The sequence below is a fragment of the Streptopelia decaocto genome, assembly GCF_964273445.1.
Source record: "Streptopelia decaocto genome assembly, chromosome: 3".
NCBI lineage: Eukaryota > Metazoa > Chordata > Aves > Columbiformes > Columbidae > Streptopelia > Streptopelia decaocto.
In genome coordinates, this window is record NC_138656.1 from 2,640,238 (window position 1) to 2,660,100 (window position 19,863).

The window sequence follows — 19,863 nt, forward strand, 5'->3', positions numbered from 1 at the left end:
ATTTCAGCCCAGACTCTGTGATGTGCTGCCAAATTATATCGGCATTAAATTATATTAGTGAATATATATTAGTGGACCCTCTGCTGTCCCCGTCCTTCATTGGGACAGTATCTGCAGGAGAAGTGCCAGTAGCCCAAAGTGCAGCAGCGCTTCGGCAGCCCGGGATTAAAGTGTTGGCGCTTTCATGGGGCGGCACTGCAGAGATTTTGGGGGCAACAAAACACAGAAGCTCTTTAAGCCCAAACTTATTATTCAGTGTATACAATTGTAAAGAAAAACGTTACAGTTGGAACACAAGGCTCTTGGGAACGTGCTTTTAGTAAATATGCTGTTTATAAAGTGGCGTTTTTGCAAGCAGGAAGTTTATTATTAATTCTAATTTAATCTCTTTAAAACTGAATATATTTAACTGTTAACTTGAAGAGTTTAAGATGCTCTTAGCTAAAGAGATTAGAAAGTTAAAAGAGAAGGTATTCTTTCAGTTGTGATTTTAGGCGTTCTTTTAAGAACTTTTATCATTTAAGGCACTTTGACTTTTATGTCACTGGGAGAAGATTCTTGGATTGTCCATAGGATGGGTTTGGCTCCACTGATCGTGGGATGCTGCCCTGCACCTGGACACAGTGCAGTTTTCTTTTGCCTTCTACATATTTTGAGCATAAAAATGTGAGTTTTGGAATTTCAGGTGTGATGCTGTTGGGAGGCAAGAGGCAGCTGGAAGTATTGTCCTTACTAGAGTGTCTGGCTTCTCTTTCTCTCCTCCTGGCTTTCCTTGTCACACAAAGTAACAAACAGAAAAGAAGAATAAGCAGAAGGAAAACGAGTTAATTTGATGTGAACACAGTGTGCACCATGACCATGACTTGTGTATGAGATAGTTTCGGTTTCCTGTTGACTTGGTGCTATGATATTTAACATTCTCTTTTATAAGTTTGTTGTTTACAGCAATTTTATATTTTTGCTTAGTCTAATGATGACTAGAGAGTCCACCCTGGAGAGTTCAGCCTCCAGTCTTTGAAGGTCTCATTTGAACGTGTTTGGAACTTTAAGGAATGGCTTGAGGCCTTGCTATTTAACACAAAATAGAAGAGGAGGAAAAACACTGTCACCAAAAGAAAAAAGAACCCCTCTCCTCATTTTTGTTTCCCCTTATTCTGGATTCTTAATGGCTCTCAAAATGTAGGTCAAAGATATGTGCATATACAGTAAATCGGGGATGCTGGGGCAGTCACTGGAGGGGATGAGGCACACTGTCTCTTAAGGGCGCTGGGTGTTTAACTCAACCTTGTCCCTTTCTACCATTCCTGGTCTTGCTTCTGCTCGTTCTTTGGTCTTGAGTGTATTTGTAAGCTTGAGTTTGCACACACCGACTCTTTGAGACGTGGTGACCGGTTCTGCGTGGGCTGGTGCTGGTTTGCAGACCCGTACCGTGACCTGCGCCACTGTGACCTGTGTTGTCCTGGCTCGGGTTTGCTCTGGGACAGACGCCTTCATGCATCTTGTGTTGAATGCCCTCACCATCGTTAGATTAAATCAAAAATATACAGTGCTGCTTCTTGTGCATGTAATTCTCCTCTTCTATACTCTAAATGGGAGTATTTTAACCCTGTGTTTAGGAATGATACTTTGTCCTTCAGTTTTTAGTGTCTGAAGTGAAGGTATCCTTCACTTTATATTTACAAGGGCTATTTTCTCAAGTTTTAAGTTAATCTCTAGGTTTTGTATCCTGATATTTATTTTTCCATTTATTTATTTACTCTTCCGTCTGTGCTTTGCAGCACCACTGGAGGTTAACAATGAAGATCTTAGTGGGGCCCTCTGTACTTTGTGAGCTGCCATAATAATCCCTTGCTGAGGCACTTGAGAAGGCAAAAATATGAAAAATACATTGAGAGTCTTTTGTTTTAAGACACAATTTCATAGATGCGTTAATCAAGCCAGACTTTTTCAGACACATTACAACAGTTCACAATATTTTTAATTTAGTGTTGATTTTGTTGTTGTTGTCGTCGTCATTATTTCCTTCCTCCCCATCCCACATTCTTTCATTTTCTTTAGCATAGGACAGCACAGGTTATAGATATTATTAATTTGGATATAATGGAAGAACAGGCCAAGGGTAAGCAGCCACAAGCCAACTTTTAAATGTAAATTATAGCATGGTACATGATCTTGATGGTATAAATCTCATAGCACTTAATAGGTTTGGGACACTAAAATATTGTGCAGAACACACTCCATGTTGGGTAGGCTCATTTCCCATTGATCTGGATGTAAATATGTCCCTGATTGGAACCTCAGGTTAATGAGGAAAAAATTACTGGAGAACCACAGTCCTTGGTGCTGCTGGTTTGTGTTTTCACAGCACACCGAGTTGGTTTGGTACACAATCCAAACGGGACACACATCTGTCCCAGCGTTAGATAGAGACAAGAGGACGAGAGGAAATGGCCTCAGGTTACACCGGGGAGGTTTAGATTGGATATTAGGAAAAGTTTCTTCATGGAAAGGGTTGTCAGGCACTGGAACAGGCTGCCCAGGGCAGCGGTGGAGTCACCGTCCCTGGAGGGGTTTAAAAGCTGCAGAGATGAGATTCTGATGGACACGGGTCAGAGGTGGACTTGAGAGTGTTGGATTAATGGCTGGACTTGATGATCTTCAAGGTCTTTTCCAACCAAAATGATTCTATGATTCTGTAATAGTTTAATTTATCCACAGGAGGAGTTATATAAATAAATTTTTGAATATAATTCGTGTTGAAATCTTATGACTAAATACAGTTATTATCATATGTGGTACGCTTTCCAGCACGTTACTAACTAGCATATTACATCATTGCCTGATGACCTTACCTTTGCTGTCTAGAAAGGGAAAATGAAATTAAAAAGGGAAATGAGGTTCCACAGGAAGCGAAGCAAGGAAAAAATAGACTTATTAAATTGCACATATGCAACATCTCAGTTTCAGGCGGCTCCTGGCGTGGCAGGTTCCACTGCGCTACACAATGGGTCCCATTGACGGCTGGTTGGAGCAGGTACCTGGGCAACACGTCACCATCCAGCGGGAGTGAGTGTGGCAGAAAATGCAGCCCCTAACAAAGACGTCGAGAAGGCAAGCACATGTATGTCCACCGCTTTTTTTCTTTTCAATCACTTGGTGTTCTTAAGAAAATGAAAAGGATTTGATGCTATTCCCACTATTTTGAGTTACTCTTAACACGTTAAGTAGCTCTTAAAGCAGCCAGCTTTATGTAACTGTGGTACCCAGGACATCACGGATGATAATGGCAATAATACTTATCATTTAAATGACATTTTACAAACTCAAAGTGTTGTGCAACAAACATTAATTAGTTCTCGCAAGAGTCTCGCTGTGAAGTAGGTAAGTGGTGTTATTCTCCGATTACACACGGGGAATCTAAAGCAAAGAGGTAAATCATTCCGGGTGTCAGTAGCACTCGGGGAAGAATCGAAACTGGGGAGTTTGACTTCCCAACTTGTCTCTGTGATGCACTATTTGCATCATAGTTGGCTAGAAATGCGCTCCTGGATTCAGAACCACTATTCCTGTGTCCCGGTAACGGCTGGAAGCCCGAGGGATTGCGCTCCTGCCTGGTAGGCTCTGTGTCCATTTATATAATGAGTTCCCCACCATGGAAGTTTTGCAGTCTGTAATGTAATCATGTTTAATAAGCCATTTCTAACTGTCTTTCATTGCTGTTGTATCTTAAAATAGTTTTTATTGATCAGCAGAATGCTCCGATGTAGCATCTCTGAATCTTCCTGGGTGCAGTAAACACTCCTTCTGTCTTTCAGTGACCCTTTAGATCAGATGCTAACAGCTCGAGTTCTGTGTTTTCTGCAGAAAAATACGTTTTTGGCAGGATATTTGCCCGTCTGAAATCCAGAGCCAGACAGAGAAGTTGTGATCACGCAGAAAAGCAGCCTTTGCTAACTCAGCAGGGCAAGGCCACCAACCCGGCCGTCCTGCGGTCACTGCGTGAGCTGTGCGGTGCCGAATTCAAATGTCGTTATCATTAATACTGAAAGATGCTGTCGCCAGTTTATAAAACGGGAGGAAAAAGTCCGAGGCTTTCCCTGCGGTGTGAGGACCGATGTGTCGGGTTTGTGGCCGCGCTGTCCTTGTCAAGTGCTGGTACCCACCAAGAGAACCTCTCAGGAGATGCCCTCTCCATCTAACACTCTTACTTCTCTCTCTTCTGTCATTCGCAGGTGTTTTTAAAACTTAATACCTTGAAAATATATAGTGAATTATTATCTTTCCATTCCATACTTTTTTTTTTCATTTCCCATCCATTCTCTGTTAACTGCGTCTGCAAAGCCAGAAGAGCAAACTCCGAACTTTAAACAGCTTTCTTGTATATAGTGGCTAATTGAAATGATTTTAGGGACAAGGTAATAGATTCAAGCCGTGTGTGTCTATGTATATATATATGAACTGTAGTTTTCCCACTAGACTAAGATATTTTTAATGGAAGGTGTATTTTATGCATCAACAGCTTTTCCTTTTCATTGCATACTGCGATATAACATTTTTAGGATGGTACCGACCTCAAGGTCAGTTGCAGACATATTTTTCTACATCTCTATGAGTAACCAAAGGGTCATAAGTAAACATAATTATATTGAAAAAGCTCTGAAGAAGAGTCAGTGGTGTGTGGGTGTGAAGTCAATAATTGCAACATACCATATTGTTTTAAAATTATTGCCCTCCAAGTATTGTAATTACAAAGGTGCCTGTGCCGTCTACATTCTTGTTATCAGATTAAGGAGAGGGAGGAAGCTCAATACAAGCAGAATATCTTAAAAAGCAAAACCAACCTATTTAGAACCTCTGTTCTGAATCTACCTCAGTGAATCTAGATACTACAACACATATGACAAATAAAAACCATGTAGTGTTTGGGGACCTCTATAACCTCAAATCGTTTAGTTGCTTTTCTTACTGTAAATCAAATTTTTAATGTTTGAATATATTTATGCCATTTAATTTCCTTTTCTTAGTGGGGCTATAGGAAAAATCGAAGAGTTTCAGTGCTTTACCTTCAGCTTCCTCTTCATGTTAGTGTGTTGTAGCACATGCAAATGTGTGGAGGTGTGTAAAGGAAATATTTTAATGTAATTCTTAATCTTTCACCCACCCAACTTTTGCTTTTTCTTTTCCTTTTTCATTACGTTCACACATCATCTTCTCCCATCCTCTCTTCCTATGTCCTCATTATTCTCTTTATTTACATTCCTGCTGCTTATTGTCTTTACCTCTTTTTTCCTTCCTTTCTCTTTCCCAGTCCTGTATTCCTCGAGGTGAAGGACTGACACACTAAACCAATGTGCCATTGCATTGCTTGAGTTTTATGAATCTCTTCATTCTGTGCTCTGAGTGCAGCTGCTGTTTTCTGATGAGGTGAAGAATTGGTACAGGAAAATACAGTTACTAGTGATTAATATCCAGTGAAAAATAAAATAGGAGAGAGCTGAAAAATGCAAATAACGAGAAGGATCACAAAACCAGGGAATGAAGTGGTCCATTGATTTTTAGTGTATCAGCCTTTTGTTTTCAGAAATTCAGGTTTTAAATCCCAGTTCAAGTTGCAGGTAAAAGTGGATTTGATCTCATCCCATTCCCATTAATCCTGATATTATGGCCATGCCACAGTCAGGTGTGGGCGATGATTTTTGTTGATGAGACTTCAAGAAATGGAATAACCCGGCAGTTAGAGGCTGGGACGTACAGATGTGTCTTCTGCTGGATTGCGTGGGACTTCTCACTGCATTCCCCTCATCCGTATTAGGATTTTAGTTCCCAGCTTCCATGTGGCCTATGTTTCTCTCCCAATATTTTACAATATTTAAAGAAAATCAGTTACATTCGGCTCTCGTATCAAGCAGAATTCTGGCAACTGAACTAAAGGATGCATAGCAACAGGAAATACTGAGAAGTCAATAGGATGTTTGTCAGTAGGAAATGTGAGCCAGCCACCATTTCACATAATATCATTCATTAGTACAGTTTCAAACATAGAAGCAAATTGGATCAGTTGAGCTCCTGAATTTCAAAATAGGAACAAAACAGTAAAATATTAAGCAGAAAAAACAGAGTAATAATAACTGCCCCTGCTCTGCCCTATTACTTGCCCCCTCGTCATCGCAATTAGAATGTAAACTGAATTTTAGAGTGGTAATGTAAGGCTAAAGCTCATCCTGAAAGAGCAGCAGTGTCTCCGAAGACAGAAGAGCTGCAGGTTAACTGCATGGCTTGCTTGAGTTGCATCGAGAAGTTTGGAAAAATCTCCTTTCCTTGGCTCTACCATGTCACACTTTAAAATATTCAGGTTGGTTTTGTTGTTCGTTACATAAGAAATTAATGATCTTGGAAGTATTACCGTGTTTATTTTAAAGAAACTATTTTCTACATTTTAATTAAAAGTTATAATTCACCATATTTTGACCAAGTTATCTTGAATCTTAATCTTATTGGTAATGGGTATTGGGCCAGATTGAGAGAGAAATACAATCCTTTCTTAATGCAAACAGTAAAAATATCAGCATTCCCAGAGATATGGTTCAGTTCAATTCATGCGCTGTGCTAACTCTGCCTTTTAATTAGAAATATTCTCCTACTTATGCAAGAATACTGGGGAAAAAAGGGCATTGTCTTCCTCATTATGTATTCCATACGAATCGCAAATGGACAAAACCAGGCATAATATGATGACTGTTTTGTTATTAAAGCACTTTAATAAGGTTAATGCATCTATATGAATAGTTTTCAAAATAAGTTTCTGTAGTTTTAAAGGTATGCTCTGGTCTAGTATAGTAATAAAGAATTTCCCTGTGGGGAAATAGTCAACCTTTTAATTTTGGCATGCAGAGTTCCCCTTTATTTTCCATTTATAAAAAGCCAACCAAAGGTACAGTTCAAGATGCTGTATAAAAGTAATTCTCCTTCGTTCTGGTGAAAAGCTGTCTCATTGTGCTGCATCCGAGGCACAACCGAAAAATATAATGACTGTGTATGCAAAACAATGAGTGAAAAGTCAAAATAAAATCTAGACCGTAAAGGACAATTTCCGCTTTGTTAAAACATCGACCTGAGCAGGTTTTTTCCTCCTTTGACTTTCCATAAAGGAGATCTGCAGCTGCACTGCGAGTCATAAGGTATCTCAAAGAAAAGAAAGAAAATCTCCCTGACTGCATGCAAAACTGCACCAAGTAGCACCTTATCTATATGCATTACTTTGATTTCAAATTATTTTTAGCATGGCTTTTATTGTACTCATTGTTACATACATAAATCTTTAAAGTAATACGTTTTGTAAGAAATGGTCATAAAAATTTACAGCCAGTAACTTTTCCCCTGTCCCTTACAATGATATTCTACTAAAACCATTAAATGGTTCTCATTAATGCCCTTTAAATGATTGTGTAATGACCCACAATCACTTGTAAGCGAACAACCATTAAAGAATTACCAGTTCTTAGCATGCTTTTAAGTACAGTTTAAATACATGGGAGGTAACATATAATATATTAGAAAAAGTATTAAATTTGAAATTGTAAAAACACGCTTGCTACACAAGGAGTAGGTGGAAGCCTCCCCTGCACAAGCACTCACAGCATTTCTGGTTGCAGAAATACTTCTGTACTTATTTGTTTTCTGGAATCACTTGGTTTTATGAGCCCGATATTGAAATGATCTGTCAGGAGTAAATGACAACAAAAGCATGATTTCCATACAAATATGCTGGAATCAAAATACCTGCTAATGACGGTTATTGGGAAGTGTGACCCACCTGGTACTTTGAAAGGGCAGCTTTGCTTTCAGCCCAAAGACAGAAATAGAAGTCGTCTCGGTGTTTGTGAAATATGAGAGAGGGACATCCACGCGCACAGTGACCTTGAAAAAGGTCTCAGGAATGTTCATATGTGGACGCGAAGATATTCAAGTGATTGAAAAGACATTTTTAATAAAGAGCATTAATTTAATGGGGAGTCGCGGGCAATTTGCACGGTCTCGGCATCGCAATTGCGGCCTGACCCACCGCTGGGGCCCGGCTGGGCTGGGCTGGGCTCTGGGCCTTGAAAGGGGCACCTTGAAAATGTGCCATTCTCCGTAATCACAGACGATGCCAAAAGCTAAATCACCATTTAGGCTTATAGACACATATAGAAAGCCCGCACCCAACATACGTACTCATTTCAAGGCCTTGCTGGTTGGGTGGAGAGCAATATTTGGCAATATTTTGCAGCTGTCCCCTCCACCGAACTTTCTTTCTGAACTCCAGTTCTTGTACGGCAGAGGTAGGACATGTAAAATACACCTAACGATACTAATACATTTTCTCCTTGCTAATTTGATTCTATTACGCCTACAATAACGATACTCTTTGTTCAGCCTCGTAACCTTAAAATTGTATCTGAGGAAAATGAATTTCTGCTTCTCCGAAGATTATTAGGAAGTGAAACCCTCATTACCCGATGTTTCAGTGGTTTTAGATCCTTTGTAAACCAGCCTTTGTCTGAAATGCTCTGTACTGGTGGCTTTTGTAACCCAAGTGCTTTGCTTCTGGGCAAATGGGCAAATTTTCCTTGAATTCTCAAGGTTTCAGGGTTGCAATGGGGAAAGTCGTACAACATTGAAAAGTAGCTATGTTTGGTATTTTTTTAAGACATCTTGAAGTTAAATCATTTGGCTCTGTCCTTTGTTAGCAGCCTGGCCAGCCTGTTGTTGGCTTCAAGTGCAATTGATTTAATTCCAGGTCACTTGGTCCAACAGGGATGTGAATCTGTGAATCTGGAGCTCCAGCATCCTGGTGTCCAAACCACCGGGATCAGGTTTTTTGGGTTTTCCCAGGAGCACTCTCTCTCTTTCAGTCCTTGAGAGAAATTCACTGAAACCAGCGTGTGAAATATTTCAGTTCCATGAAATTTCATCTAATCAAAATGTTCTAGCTGGTTATGCCCACTGCTGAGAGTACCTGACCACTAGTTTCCAAGGCAGCAGGCAGCCTAAGATCACATTAGACTTCGCAGAATGCTTGGATACACAAATTTCAGTAGCAGCAACAAATGCTTTCTGTCACGTTACGTTTGCTAAGAGCTGGATCCCTTCTCACCACTGCAATCTACATATTTGTCCTCTCCTCGTGTGCATAACCGTACCAGATACCGTTGCCATACCAAAAGGACACAAAATAAAAAAGATAGATACCTTCTTAATGCATGAGACCAATAGAGTTTCAGAAGATTGGCTTTACGCATACTTTTTCGTGCCCCCTTTTTTAACTTTCCAAACTGCATTATATTCACTGATCCTTTTCTGCATCCTCATCCTAGCAGATTGCAATCCGGGTAGAGTGCAGCCATATATATTTAACCTATCTGTTAGTACAGCTGACTTGGATATTTTTAGAACATCAATCGCCATGGTAGCTGGTCTAATATCTTATCTGTGCATCGTGCACCAGAGCAGCTGGTTGGTTTGCTACCCACTGGGTCCCAGGTAAGATAGCGAGATGAAAATATCTCAAAAAGTTTTCAGAGGAAAAATTCTGTGTCACAGATTTCCCATCAGAGCCCAGGCTGGACCACAGAACAGTCTAGAATGACCAGTCTGCCAGTCAAGCTGTAAATGCAAGTGCTTGCATGGGTAAGGATATGTGCGTCTAGAAAAATCTCCAGGCTCGGTAACCAATTCACCCATCGCTCCTGAGGGCTCCAAACATGGGGAAGGAATTTTTAAAATAGCCAAGAGAGGATAAGATAGACTTAAAATATGCCCTGGAAATAAGATACGTGGAGGACAGCGCGAGAGACAATCAGATGGTGTTTCTGAAAGGGGAGGAGAGAGGTTTGGTGGGGAGGGGACGGAGAAGAGCGTGTATAGGGACGTAAGTGCACATGGGAAATCTGTCATGCTAAGGTACATGAGGTACCTCTGGGGCTGTTTTAAAGCAGTGGCACTCAGTGCTTCTGGTGCAAACTGTTATTCATATTGCCAAGGAGAAAAGGAAAGGCTTAAAAAGAATCACTTTTAGTCTGGATATCTGGATTTGGTGGGAACACTGATGCTCTAAAATATATATTTTATTAGACCACAGTGCATTGGTACCCGAAGGAAGAAAATGTTATTTGTTTAAGTGTGTCTGTGATGAGCACAGTTCTAGTATTTCAGAAGTCTACGTACTGCATACTGAAAATAGGCTTTTTGCCAAATGGGAATTGAAACACATATACGTATTACACTATTTGCCTTAGACGAAATTAATTTTCAGCCAGAAGCAGACAGGATTATTTAATATTTATCTTCAGCTGCAGGAAGATGAATCTATTATTTTATACATTTATTTTGTTATTTTATATGTGGCGTTCATTCAGATTTTCCTATAGGAGGTGCTGGTGTACTCTTGTCTATCCCACATCAAGGTTAAAGAGTGTCCAGGTGTTGGGTTTCTGCTGCTCGTGCTGCTGAGCACCAGCACAGACCGTCATTTGCCTCGTGACCAGGGAAACGATGCCGAGCTTTGTCACAAGGGTGTGCACGTGTGTGTATCCGAGAAGCGCAGGGAGAACTGGGAAGGGAGGCGATTCTTTTCCCCAGTTGCTTTCAAAGTTAATAATATTGGGAAGTTCAAACATCTACAGCATTAAAATTAAGCAAAGAAAACGGAACGACGTTGTATGTCAAAGTTGAGTGATTTAGTGCCACTGAGAATGGGCTGGAGTGTATAAAGTTACGGTATCACGAAGTACCATGTAGCTGGGGACTGTTAAATATCAATGGAGCATTACCCTGCACTGTCAGCAAACTCCAGTCTGGCCAGAGTGAGAGATGCTAAAATGTCATTTCATGGACTGCATTATGTGCTGCTTACAATGGATATTTCGTCCATGGTTTATTACGTTTTTGATAAATTGTTACTTCCTGGACAAAAATTTGGTTAGCCTATCTCTAGTGTCATTTAAATGTCCTTAAGGAACTGATTTTTGCCCCAAAGAATCATTTAATGGCAGTCTGTAGCCATGTGGTACTAATTTAAATTACTGTAGCAATGGCAAGTCTCCTTCCTGAAATTAATAAATGCAATTTATAAGGAATGTTAAGTAACAACTAACAGCTTAATGTTTAGTGAATTTCAGCCAAACTGATTAAATAATTCAAGTAAATTTGTAGAGTTCCCAAAGAAGCGGATAGAACCAGAAGTGCGATGTTGTCTGGATGGAGGAGTTGGTAATTCCGGGGCTTGGCCGGACATCCAGCACGTCTGTTCTGGTAGAAAATATAACGGGGACTTGTGTAGAATTTGTGCTAGGAGTCAATTCGGAATTGCCGAAAGGAAGACGTATGGGAGACTCTTGAATTCAGTGCAGTGATGCTTACCTAGAGTGGAGGAAGGCGTCAGGGTTGGGATTCAGTCTCTCTGCTTGCAATCATGGGATTTGGAAGATCATTTTCTTTGGTTTTTTTTATACCCCAAGGATTAACTTCATCATCCAGCTTTTGTATGTTCATCCAGCAAAGCAGCTTTTAGGTTTTTCCCTGGTTACAGCATGACTCCCAGTTTGTCTGCCTCAGTTTGCCACCCAGCGCTTTCCGTACCGTATGGATGACGGCGGCATGAGCAGCAGCAACCGGAGTTTTAAAGAATAATGTGGGATTTTAGTGCTGGAGATTTTGCAGATCCTCTGTTCAGGAAGTTGCAGAAAACTATATTCTATTATGAATATTACCTTCATTTCCTGCTGGATTCCACGGGGCTGAGTCCTGCGCATTGGGGAATTGTGTTTCTCAGTTGTCTGAGCCGTAGCACGCAAGTTATCCCGAGTCGCCGCTGCTTTTCCGAGGGAGAACAAGATGCTGTTTCCTGTAGGCTGCGCCTGTTTCAAGGCAAGTTGCAGAAGTAGTTTCTTGGGTTTGTCTTACGTGTATCTGGTGACTGAGATGCAAAACCCAAGAGCTGTTGGTTCCTTTGCCTTTCGGTGCGTTCGCTTGGGCACATGGGCTTGACTAAGAGGTTCCAGGCTGCCAGAGTTACATTAGGATCAGTAATGTGCATCGCGTTTTAATGTGCTCAACATATATGTGTCATGCTTTCCGTGCCATGTTGAGGAGTTAATAAAGTAAGTGAAAAGGAAAAGCAGAAAACTTGCGAGTCACAGGCTTGTTTCATCAGATTTTTTTACTACCAGACCCACTTTTCCATTTTACAAATGGAATATAGGAAGAGTTAGAAATACCAGTGAAAAAAACCCCACGAAATATTTAAGGTTGCAGGATTTAATAATAGGAATCTTCAGCATGACTCTTGGGGCACATGGTGCGTGCTGTTATCCGTTCCAAATAAAACTAATAATCATGGCTCTGGTAATGCTTCGAAATACACCGGTTTTTGACAATTTACACATTCTGCTATTGCTGAGATGTTTAAAGGGTTTTAAAACCAAATAGAACTATATATTGAATTTGGATATCTTTCCAAAAACCTTTCCTGCAATTAAATGATTTGTTATGTGACTTTCATAGACCAATATTATGTTATCAATAGAGTGCATTTCATGCTGCAGACTTAAACCCAAAACCCTACAGCCCTTCAGTTTATGATAAAACTGAGTGGCCAAAACATAATTAATCATCAAATATTGGTTATTTATATTAACTACTCATAAAATATTGGCAATTTCATATTTACGTTTTAAAGAAATTTTACAGGAAGTTCATGACGTTCACTTAAAATACAGAAACTCAGGTAAATTTTTTACGAAGTGGCAAATGCATACACGATCATTTGTCTTAAAATATTGAGACATGAGGATGGGATTAGTGCATTTTTCTGGATGTTTTGAGACATTTCAAGAGATACATAGGGTCTTCTCTCTGATTTTTGACTCTGGTGTAACAGACTGAGGAAGGGAGCAAAGTCTCTTAGAAGATGCTGCTACTTGTCTCTAAGCCCGGCTGACTCGTAGCTGTGATTTCCCACTTTGGCTATTTCAGACTTGAAATCATCTTCCCATCCCTGCATAACTGACACTGATCAGGGCCTTAAAAATAGTGGAGCTGGTACTTAATGTTGTCATTCTGGCGAAACATAAACCCTGAGAGGGAGAAAGGTGGTGTTTGAATACCCTTTTTGAGGAAAGGAGAGATTCTTTGTCAATATGGTCATGAAAAATCCTAAAAAGGAAAACAAACAAACTAATATATATATATAAAAAGGGCAAGCAAACATACAGGAAGGAAGAGAAACTGTTCAGCTGACATCTCATTGCAAAATCAGAGTCAATGTATTTTGCATATGGTTATAGAAATAATTTTGGGGTGCTAGCCAAAGGAATGTCTTTTATGGGATTGACATGCGACATTTTTTATTCCTTTTTAATAATGCAATAGAAACAAAATAAAAAATTATCTTTTAGAGCAGCTGAGATGTTTGTTCTACCCAAAATGAAATGGATTTAATTCTCGATGTATTCCTTTTCTTTTGGTTTGACCCAAACATACTCAGGAATAAAATGGAAATATTTCATTATAATAAACACACAAAAATAAAATGTTTAGACCTTTTTCAATCAAAAAACGCTAACAAACCTCCAACCAAAAGTTCAGGAAGATTGTGAATCATTGAGATTAAATTCAGAGCAGTTTTGATTTTGATAGAATTTTTTTTATACCTTTGATAGACTTGTGAAATCACTGCATTCAACACATTTGCATGACGTCAGTAATTTCCAGAGAAACTACTGGATATACTTTATCAGTTATTTTTCTTTGGACAGTTGCAGGAATTTTCACTAATGATCGGAGCTTTGGCCTTTGCCAGCAGAAGGTGCGAAGGGCCCAGCTGAGCTCAGCGCAAGGTGCTGCGCGTGGAAATGGGACATTTGCACATGCGACATCTCACGCTGAAGTGAATTTTTGTGGTGAACAGAGATTTAAATCACCAAATCAAACAAGGAGCTCTGTAGCGGATCAGTAATATCCGTGCGGTTGCTCCGGAGGGTGCAGGAGGAACCCACTGTCTGCTCAAATCAAATGGCGTTCCCAACCAGATTGTAGCTCATTATCTTTACTTCCCCTGATAATAAACTTTGCAATGAGGTGGTAATAAACCTGACCTTAAAAGCTCCGTGATGTTTCTCTAGGCCCACCTTAGAATGTGTTTTTGCGGAGGCTCTGGGCTGTGCTGCCACCGGCGTCCCACACTGGGATGTAGAACTAAGGCTGAGCTACAAAACTAAAATCCTAAATTAAACATAGGTTCTGAGGAATTAGCATGCCTCCCTGAATTGCCTCTGAAAACAACTTCTTCCAGCCTACATTATATTCTGCTTACTGCTTTTCTGCATGATGGGCCTAATTTTTCATCAGCGTGTATCCATCCTGTGATGAGTACAAGTACCTCATCTAATTATGCAATCTAATATTGAGAAGGAGTTCGGAAAATATGTATTTCTGAGTTATTTGACCACAAGGGACGCAGGAGATTTAAGAACTTGAAGAATCCATGTTTTTAATGCCAATGTGAGTGTATTATCGCTGAATGACTGTGAGCTGTGTCCTGAAAGGCTTTGTTTCCATCCGTTTCCATATGTCAGAGGCAAAGGTAATGCACATTCATTTGATAGCTATCACAAATGGGTTTCGTTGCTGTATTTATTGAAGTTCACAGTAAAATAGTGCACAAGAAATTTCATGGTCAAGATGCCCATGGACAGTGTTCCACAAACGCTGGAGTGCACACATTGGGCAGATTTAGAACAATATTGTTTCTTAATTTGTGCAAGCTTGAAGTCGGGATTTCTTGTTGTATTCCCCACCCCGATGCTCAGACTCTTTTCAAAGGTGATGAAATACACAATTTTACTTTTGCTTACCATTCTTCAAGACATTTGCAATGCATTAATTGTTTTTAAAAGGTGTGTTTTTCCTGTTCCCTTTCAGTTTGTCCATTGTTACAGGCAAAGAGGGTGTGAGAGGGAAAGCGTTAAGACAACTTTGGCTGGGGAGGTAACAGACAACAGAATTGATTCCTAAGGCTTCACAGAATATACTTGAAAAATAAATATGTATACCACTCCTCCCACTTTCCTCCAAAAATCTAAAGAGCTCGAAACACTCTTTGTGGAGGTAACCAACAGTTTGACAACACGGCCAGGCTTATGCTTATCGAGGCAAAATTCTCTTTCTTGTCTGTTTTAATTTGTTTTGCTTTTTGTTTTTACTGTGGGCAGAAGTCAGAGCGTTGTTTGAATGCGTCTGGGGGGCAACTGAGGCTCTTCCATCCTTTGGGATTTACTTAGTACAGCATAACTTTTACAATAGAGACGTTGTAGTGATTCCATGGTACAGCTTGATTCGCCGCAATTAACAAAGGATGCTGCAATCAAGTGTAATTGGTGATGTCCCTTTGTTGCACTGGAATGAATTTTTTTCTGTGGAAAATGGAGAATTTCAACCTTTGCACTTGACAAATTGTCACCTTCTCTATGCGTTGGTGTTGGAGTTACGGCCTCGCGAGCAGCAAAATGGCTCTTTCTGCCAGGTGTGTGTTAAATTAGTGTATGGACATGGAGACTTTATTTTGTCCCTGAATTATCTGCAGGACTGTCAGATGCTACCTGAATGCTTAAAGTGTAAGTAGTGACAAGAAGGATTTTCTTTTTTCCCCAAGAAAATAGAGTAAAAATGAAAATGCTTCAAAGCCAATGGCTTCCTAGAGTAGCCCAGCCTGCGTGGTTTGGTGTTTTCTTCCTCAGGAACACATCTTCCTGCACAAGGGTGATGGAATGAATATGCTATTTGATATTCTGATGGCTACGTGGGTAGTTGCGCAATCCCTAGAAAGCTGAAACTGGATCAGTGTTGTGAGGCATTTGATTTTTAGCGCTGCAGCCTGGCAATGAAGAACTCAACCCGGGCTGAGGAAAAGCAAAGCCAGTGTGGCAAAAAGTGCATATTATTGTAAAAAATTTACTGCAAAGAGGAGTGATATGAATAGAAAACATACACAGTAGCCTGCTGCATGCTAGCAGGTCTTTTCTGGGCTCCTAAATGTTAACTGGATAGTAATGTAAGTTATTACACTCATTAAATTAGGCCACAAACAAGTCAACAATGATTCAGCAAAATGGTTTTGTTTGTATAGTGCAAGGAAGTCTGATAGATATCCAGTCAAACATTTATGGCTAAATGGATGAAGATTTTAACATTACAGCCTAATAAAAACCCCATACTGTGTGATTAAATAAGAGGGAAAGCAGTAAAAAAGAGAAAGCGTAATGACGGTAACATGTAGGTCAGTTACAATTTAATTGTCATTGCACTTCATTGCTAACATATCAATTCTCTGCTGCTTAGCTGAGCAGAAAACAACAACTTAGCATGTACAGTGGGCCCGTGCGCTCGGCAAAGCCCCATTTCCATCACCTGCTCTCGGCTCTTCCTTCGGCGCCGAGTCCTCTGCTTTAATGGGATCGTCTTGCGGGAAGCTCCTGCTGGTCGAGTCCTCCCCGCGCTCGCTGCGCCGCTCATCACTAAATGTACTTCACACTCCGCATAGATGCTAAAATTAGGTTGCTTGCATTACAACTTCCGATGCTCCCGCAACAAGAAACACCTGCTTGCAGATTTATATTGTTTTATTTAATGGTTTAAAATAAAGATAGCTTTACAGTGGCAATACCCTGATGTACTATATTGGAAGAGCACAACGGCTGATCATTTTTCTTACTTACCCAATATATACTGCATCTCCTTGCCATATAAGGTGTAGCTTCATTAACATCAATTGCAGCTTTAGAAACTCCATGGAACTATTTATTCCTGCCAACTTTTTCTACCATTTTATATTTCATGGTACTAAGGAAAGCTGAGGTGAGGGGAAATCTCTGTATATTTTTGCTTTTGGTTTTGTTGTTGGTTTATTTGTGGTTTAGTTTTTGTTTTGTTTTGTTGTTGTTGGGTTTTTCTTGGTCTTTTTGTTTGTTTTTAATCTGGATAATTCAAAGAGACCTCAAAGGGACACTGGCACCTTTTTAAAATGTCAGCTCTAAAGCATTGTCTGTGTAGCACACTTACACTGTCCTATAGTAAAGACTTAACAGAGTACATAACCAAAATATTCATTCAGGTGCCTAAAGTGACTTTTTTAGAGAGTAGAAAGCAGTTCCCATTGGGATGGGAAGAAAAGTAAATGTGCGGGGAGCAGCTTGGCAACACCCAAAGAACTTCAGGACAGAGCTGGAAATAATCTCTAGGAGATCATTCATTCAAAAGCATCGAATCCAAACACCGGGAATATTGTTGACTCTCTCTTCCCCTCAACATCAAGCGGGAATTTTTGTGATAAACTGGTGGTGCTGGGGCAAAGCCTTGGAGCTGCAGTATAGTGAGCTCATCCCCTCCAGATCTTGAAGATTTATCTGCTTCTCTGAAACAGCTGAAACACCAAATGAAAAACTGAGACCTGAAAACTAAGGGCATATTAACTTGCTGCCAGAATAGGAAACGTGGACACTTCTGTACTCTAATGGTGAAAAATCATTTTCCCTTCTGCTGTTTCATGTATTAAACTTCAGCGGCACAATACAGTTCATTTAATTATGGGTCTTGTGAAGTGTGACAACTTCAGCTGAGTTTTGGACCCACCAACTGCACAGCCAGAAGATCACACACTTCTAAAAATTCTTACTATTTTTAAAAATTTGTGTTTATTTTGAGAAAAATCACCTTTAACTTGGCAAGTAGTCCTAAGAAAGTTCATGAGAACTCCGTGCCAATACTTGATGATTGTTGTGACAGTAGGAAAGTTTGTGAAGTAGGGAAGTCTGTATTTCTACATCTTTTCCAGCTGAGCCAGCTGTGCTCTGACTGCAGGTTGGGCACAGTCTCACTATAAAGCAGACCCGTCTTAATAGAATGTAGAATTTGCCAATTTGTCATCTTTGTAGGTTCTGCTGTCAACAGTAGCTCCAAATGCTGGAATTCAGTGCGTCTGTCTCCATAGATGGTGGGTTTATGTAGTATGTGATGGAGATGTACCCTTCTGTTTTTTAAAACCAAAAAGCAACAGGCTTTTCCTAAGGAAAACCTCCCGTTTCTCATGGAGTTGCAGGGGCCGGGAGTGATGAAACATTCAATCTGCCGTTGCTGGGGATGTATCACTATAATTTTCTTTTGTTGTTGTCCAAACTTTTTAATCTCTTTTAACCTGTCTAGAAATGTTACCCAAATTAATATCTGTAATTCCAAAATGAAGGGAGAATAAGACTGTAGACTTGGAGCTCGTTCCAAAATTCGTGAATCAATGGAGATTCTGCCAGTAACTCAAACTGGTGCTAAACCAGTTTACCTCCAGAAGGGCATACCTGATTATCAGTGTCTTTATGGCAAACATCTTGCTGGGCTCTATTCCCAAATCTCTTACAAGCTGCTGGTGTGAGCAGGTACAACTGGACACCTCTTTGTTGAACCTGTAAATAGCCGATTTATTCAGGCCATCTTTGGGCAGACACGGGTTTCTGCAGGATGGGAAACTGCACATCAGATGTACTTGACACAAGTACCCGTTATCCTTATGGTCCTTGGGAGCCCTGGGACTGATTCCTCTGGCCATGCCGTCTCCCCTCAAATAGGGTTACGGTCCCTTTGCTCTCGTCTTTAAGAGCAGGATCAGCTTTCATAGGTAACAGGCCTCTCCCTGTGAAATAATGTAACGGCGAGCGCTCTCTGTGCAGCGCAGAGCTCCGGGGTGTCTGCCTTCCGGCAGCAGAGTGTCCTACAGCTCCCCGGGGGGCAATGTGTCTGCAGCCCGAGCCCCGCGCGGCGTGACCAGCACCTAATAGGCACCGCCGAGCCCCATTGCGATAGCGCGTATTAGCGGCTTTAGAGTAAACGGCTTGCAAAAATCAGCCTAGATAAAATACCCAGATGTTTATGGGCAAAAGGTGTATTGGGAGGCAGTGAGGCAGCAAAGGCCTATTTGGAGTATGTGTTTCAAGGCTTAACAAGATTAACGTCTGTATGTACAAGTCTGTAAGGGCCCAACTGAATACTGTTCTTTCCATACCTGGGGTTTTTTTGGCTAGTTAAAAGATAGGTTTTGATTTCTTCTCAGCGATGTGAAACAAGTGCAGTTTGGGCTCCATTTCTCAAAAAACTGGAAGCATGGCAAAGGGAATAACGTTGGAAGAAAGGTGGATTTGGTTCCCTTTCTGGAACACGACACAACTGCAACACAACTGTGCCACAAACGCTTCCAGATTTACCCAATATTCTCTGGTTTCTTAACACTGTTATCCTTGTGATGGGAAACAAACCCGTTGCCCAGTTATACAATGACTACAATTACGGATGAGAAGAAAATCCGGCAGCAGCCAAAGAGATTCCACCTTCTTTTTTTCCCTGAGCTTTTGATGCTATGGTGGTGCTTGAGATGTACAGGAATGAAAGGAATGAAGCTGTAGTTGAGTAAAAGAATAAAAAAGAATAAAAATATAAAATAAAATAAAATAAAATAAAATAAAATAAAATAAAATAAAATAAAATAAAATAAAATAAAATAAAATAAAATAAAATAAAATAAACACACAGAGCTGGAGGACACCAGCCCTGCTCTGCAGTGGTGCAGCAGGTTCTGGTTTCTCAGAAGTCCCCTCTTGACTCTGGTCACCGAGTAGCGTCTGTAATAGTTTAATTCCCTTTGAGCATGGGATCATTCCATCCTGCTTTCTCACCCAGCACAGAAACACGTAGCACAACCTTTGGGCTTTTTGGGGCAGCGAAGGGTGAATTCTGGGGAAATAAAGTCCTGCTCATACTGGTGAAAGGGTCCATCCTAGTATT

At 40.4% G+C, this 19,863-nt stretch overlaps 1 protein-coding gene across 1 annotated transcript in view; it reads left to right on the plus strand.

Annotated features, from left to right (window-relative positions):
• LOC309437568 (uncharacterized protein) overlaps positions 1-19,863 on the plus strand; it is a gene marked incomplete at its 3' end in the record, with an annotated part of 279,930 nt that overhangs the window by 88,507 nt on the left and 171,560 nt on the right. Inside the window, exon 2 of the mRNA XM_082048111.1 lies at positions 2,962-3,121. The remainder of the gene's footprint in view (positions 1-2,961; positions 3,122-19,863) is intronic.